The sequence below is a fragment of the Gossypium arboreum genome, chromosome 7 (genome assembly GCF_025698485.1).
Source record: "Gossypium arboreum isolate Shixiya-1 chromosome 7, ASM2569848v2, whole genome shotgun sequence".
NCBI lineage: Eukaryota > Viridiplantae > Streptophyta > Magnoliopsida > Malvales > Malvaceae > Gossypium > Gossypium arboreum.
The window spans coordinates 82,522,719-82,528,114 of record NC_069076.1 but is presented as its reverse complement, the minus strand read 5'-3'; the positions used below and the strand labels follow the sequence as shown (position 1 = coordinate 82,528,114).

The following is a 5,396-nucleotide window of genomic DNA, read 5'->3' as shown; positions in this document are numbered from 1 at the left end:
ATCGACGTTATAAACGCCTGCTGTTTTAGTTGGCTTAGTCCTCATGACTTACCACTGATAGTTATTTAGTGACATCTCCTCTATAAACTTATAGGCATCTTCAGGTGTTTTATTATTGATGCTTCCGCCAGCATCTGCGTCAACCATTTTTCGAGTCGAAGGATTCAGGCCATTATGGAACGTTTGAACTTGAAGCCAAAGCCGTAACCTATGGTGAGGGCACCTTCTCAATAAGTCTTTGTATCTCTCCCGTGCATCGTAGACTGTTTCTAAATCGATCTGCACAAAAGAAGAGATATCATTATGTAATTTAGCCGTTTTAGCCGGTGGAAAATATTTTAGTAAAAATTTTTCGGTAATTTGTTCCCAAGTAGTAATTGACCCTCATGGTAACGAGTTCAACCACTATTTAGCTTTGTTCCTTAATGAAAAGGGAAACAACCGAAGATGAATGGCATCATCAGAAACGCCATTGATTCTAAATGTATCGCAAAATTCCAGGAAGTTTGCTAAGTGAGCGTTGGGATCCTCATCCTCCAAACCATCAAACTGAACAAATTGCTGTATCATTTGAATAGTGTTAGGTTTTAGTTCAAAAGTATTTGCAGCTACAGCAGGTCTAACTATGCTCGAATCAGTTCTTGTTAAAGAAGGTTTAGCATAATCATACATAGTGCGTAGAGCAGGATTTTGATTAACCGCAATCGCAGGAGGTAGCTGATTGTCTTGATTTTCAGCCATCTCCTTGGTTGGGGGTTGAGTATCGTCCTCTTACTCGTTCTCTGTGTATCTTAAGCTTCGCCTTATTTCTCTTTGATGTCTGCGAACTGTGCGATCGATTTCTTCATCAAAAAGTAATGATCCTGACGGGTTTCTTCTAGTCATAAACTATAAAAACCTGTCAAGAGAAAGAAAAAGTAAATTAATAAATAATAATAAAAAATAAAATTAATTTGTAAGAAAAATAAATGGTAAAGTAATAAAAATTGAGCATTCATAATATCTTAGTTCCCCGGCAACGGCGCCAAAAACTTGATCATGTGATTTCGTGATAGGTTTTAAATATTTATAATTAATCGTTCTTGAAACTAACTATTACCGCGATGTAGGCAAGTGTACCTATCGAACAGTAGTATAGTTCTAGCAAGACCGGACTGTCGAACCCAAAGGAACAAAAAGTACTAGTAATGACTGTCTTTTTATTATCTAACGTAAGAATAAAGAGGTTTTGTTTTAACTAATTATCTAAACTAAGAACTCACAAAGAATAGAATTCGGGAATCGCTTTTGGGAAAATCAATTGAATTAAGACAATACCTAAGGAAAAATCCACCTAGACTGTACTTGTTATTCTGGCTCTGAATCGGATGATTTATTCACTTAACTTGTTCCGTAGATATCCCTAAGTTATGTTATTATCCCTATTCAAGATTAATAACGTCTAATCCCTAGATTGAATAATTGAGACCTTTCTCTAATTAACACCCTAGGGTTGCATTAACTCGATCTATGGATCCCCTTATTAGGTTTCACCCTAATCCGGCAAAATCTTATCACCCTATGTCTAGGCACATAAACAACTCCGCTTAATTATGAAAAATGTACTCTTAGACAGGGTCTATTCCTCCACTAAATAAGAGCTTATCTTGAATCAGTATCCTGGGATATCAAAACAAGAATTAATAACATATAGTTAAGAACAAGTTAAATATTTATCATACAATTCAGAAAATAATAACAAGATTTGTCTTAGGTTTCATTCCCCTTAGGTATTTAGGGGTTTTAGTTCATAACTAAATAAGAAAACATCTCAGAATAATAAAGAATACAAAACATAAAGAAAACCTAAAACTCCTGAAGGGAAATTGAGGGGAGATCTTCAGTCTTGATGATGAATCCGGCTTCTGAGATGGATCAATCAGCTTCCTTGGAGTAATTCCTTACTCCCTGTTCTGTGTGCCCTTTTCTTCCTCCTCTAGGGTGTATTTATAGGCTTTAGAATGCTTAAGAGCCCTCAAAATTAGCCTTTTCAGAATTGGACTCAACTTAGGCTCGGTAGGGACAAGCCCGTGTTTGATTACTTCAGGCCGTGCTCGAGCCTGCCAAATTGACACGACCTTGTAGTTTGCTTATGTGAGGAGGTCCAGGCCGTGTTGATTTCGTACTTCTACCCATTTTCTTCATTTTTGTCCCATTTCTCATTCCTTTCGCTCTCCTATGCTCTCCGAAGTATAAAACATGAAATTAAAGCATTAGGAGCATCGAATTCACCAATTCTAATGGGAAATCATCCATAAAATGAATTAAGCATGGGGTAAAAATATGTATAAATTACAGTTTATCACCTCCCCAGCCACTCGATCATGAGACCCAGACCCAGTCTCTGTAACAGGTGACACTGTCGTCTCGCTTCGACATATCGCCCAATGAAGAAGACTCAGCTGGAGCTCCTCTATGGCCTCTACCGCAACCTTTTGCACCTCGTCTGCGAGTACCTCAAATGTTTATTATCGAATCACGTTTATCTGAATTTAATAGTTTTATGCATCAGTTCACAGTTTCAGTAATTATTAATCAAAATTTTTATGCAGAACTATATCAGTAATTCAAAGTTCATTTTCGTACAACGCAGTGTCTATCAGTTTAGCTACAGTCTCACTATACACTATTTTGAGTGTTTTCAGTACAGTCCATCTATAGTAGTCTCGATATATACTACCTATAGCAGTTGCAGTCAAAATATATAATAGTTATAGAGAACTTACAGAATCGGCACCGAAGACTCAGTGTACCACACGTTCAGTAGAAATATTCCAGTATTTGAAAATTAGTTAAAAATAAGTTTTTTCTTTTTAAAACCTAAATCCACAGCCGAGTTTGCAACCTGGCTCTGATATCACTAACTGTAACACCCCAAACCCAGCCTAGACATTATGGCCAAATCTGGCGATGCCATATGATAGCATTTGAAACTAAGTTGTTACAACAAAACAATTCTCCATTTGTTTATGCTAGTTAACCCCAAAATCGTTACCTATCTAGTTTTTCGTTTACACACATTTCATGGCGGAAGCTTTTAAAAGTCGTTTTAAGTAAATCGCGTGTCTAGAGAAAATTTTGCCTTTTTGAAAACCAAGTTTTTAAATGTCTTGGCAGATATAAATCTACAAAAAATAAATAACTAAAATTAAATAAAATTCCCAGAAAGTCTGCAATTTACATAAAAAAATAACCCCGAATATAACTTAAAATTTAATACCCAAAGTTGGAGAAAAAGTTTATGTTCATGTGGCCACTGCCAAGTCTTCCGCTACACCGATTCGTCAAGTCTGGGGATTACCTACACAGATTAAGCAGAAGGGTGAGTTTACATAAATTCAGTGTGTAATTCCCCGTGCAAACAAACAGACATTATACAAAATAAACTCAGTCTGGGCTTAAGCCCTTTTCAGTATTAGTGACAGTATTAGTTAAGGCTTTAGCCCATCTCAGTACAAAATCAGTCATGCATCTGGGCCTTGGCCCATTACAGTATCAGTAATCAGTACAGTAACATATTATGCAGTAAACAAGTCCTACCTAACCAGCTTCTACACACCATCTCCGTCTAACCCTACACTCCATGTGGGGATATAGTCAACCCACCTATCCCTACATTCTAAAAGAGTACCGAAAACGACACTAGACAGAAATTTGCAGCTGAGCTGCCAGTATATTAGGCTTAAAGCCTTTCAATACACTTCCTCCATATATATCATCCCATCCCCATGCTATGCAACATACAGTCATGGCATGCTATCACATAATGTCATGCATATAATCAGTACAATATTCTAATCATGCTCAGTAAATAGTCATACATATATCATTCAGTCAAATAGGGACCAAAGCATTGCTTACCAACCCCACCGAAGGTTCACAGTTGACTCGGGCGACCTGTGCAACCTTAGCAAACAAATCAGTAGATTGGGCTCACATGCCCATGTGATCTGCTCGTGTGGCCCTACACGCCCGTGTGGCCCACACGACCCAAATTGGCCTTGCAGGTGTGTCACACAATGCCTACCTGGCCATCACACGATCGTGTCATGCATGCACGACTTGGCTTGTCAACCACACGCCCGTGTTCCCTCACATGGCCTACCACACGGGTGACCACACGCTGTGTGGCATCGACAGGAAACTTTTTTAGCTTTTTTTTATCCCCATTTTTGGTGTTTTGGGTACACAGCTGGTTTCGATTGATGAAAAAGATCCTCGAGCACTCGAGAACCTATAATTGACCAATAACAACACTTAAATTAGTATAACATCGAAACCTTTAATGGAGACATTCCTCAAGCAGAAACTCACAATATCACTAACGCCTTCACGACTTACCAGTAACGAGCAGGAACCTTAACGCTGAAACGCCTCCGGAATACCAACAGAATCTTATCCTTTTCCTAACTCGAGAGACCAAAACAAAACCCCCATTCAGAAACCAACCATAAAACCTTAAAAAAAAAAGTAAGAGCGATACTTACCAAATGAGCGTAACAACATTGAACCCCAGGATAACAATAGGAAAATCGAAAAGAAAAGAGGAAAAAGAGAAGAATTTCAACAGACTAGGGAAAAAGAGACGCCAAAAATTTAGAAGAAAATTTTTGGGGATTTCGAAAAAATAAAATAAAAGATAACAAAATCCCCCCCAATCCCACTAAATCACTAAATCACTACCAACTCCACAGACTTTTAACTCCATCCAAACACTCACTACCAACCGAAAAAAAATTAATACCTATGCTCACGCCTAGATTCTACCCCAGGACCTCCAACACCCCAACACTCCACTTAACCACTAAACCAGCAAACCTATTTTGATATGATTTTATAAATACTTAAACTTAAGCCCTATAGACTAGGTTAAGGCTTTACTAATAAAAATACAAAAAATTTCCCAAGACAAGGCTTGAACTTAGGACCTCACCCACACACCCAGAACACATAACCACTAAAGCAAATACACAATTGTGTCACAACATACAATAAATAATTATATTATTAATAGAATGTTATTCTCTAATTCTTTTTCTAGACATATTATTAATAGTTAAAACTACTATATTATGTTCAAAGTTGAGCTAAGTAGAGTAAGGATTGTGTTGAGGAGGGCTACTGGTGATTGTGATGTTTAACTTCCAATGTTGTTTGGTTTGTTCAGTAAATTGCAATAGAGGAGATTATTGAGGCAAGATGAGTTGATAATTGCTGAGTGGCACTCGGTAGTGCCAATTGCAAAGTACCATTGAGGTGCTTAAATACTTGCCTTATTTGGTTTGATAATTTAATAAAGAAAATCTTTGGACCTATTAATGTGTTGTTTTATTTAAGATACTATGCTCCATCTATTG

General features: G+C 37.4%; 1 non-coding gene across 1 annotated transcript; it reads left to right on the top strand.

The window, feature by feature from the left end:
- Positions 1-205: 205 nt before the first annotated feature.
- On the top strand, positions 206-312 carry LOC128295644 (small nucleolar RNA R71). Its single transcript, XR_008286204.1, has one exon. It is a non-coding gene; the product is annotated as a small nucleolar RNA R71 (small nucleolar RNA).
- The last annotated feature ends 5,084 nt before the right edge of the window (positions 313-5,396 follow it).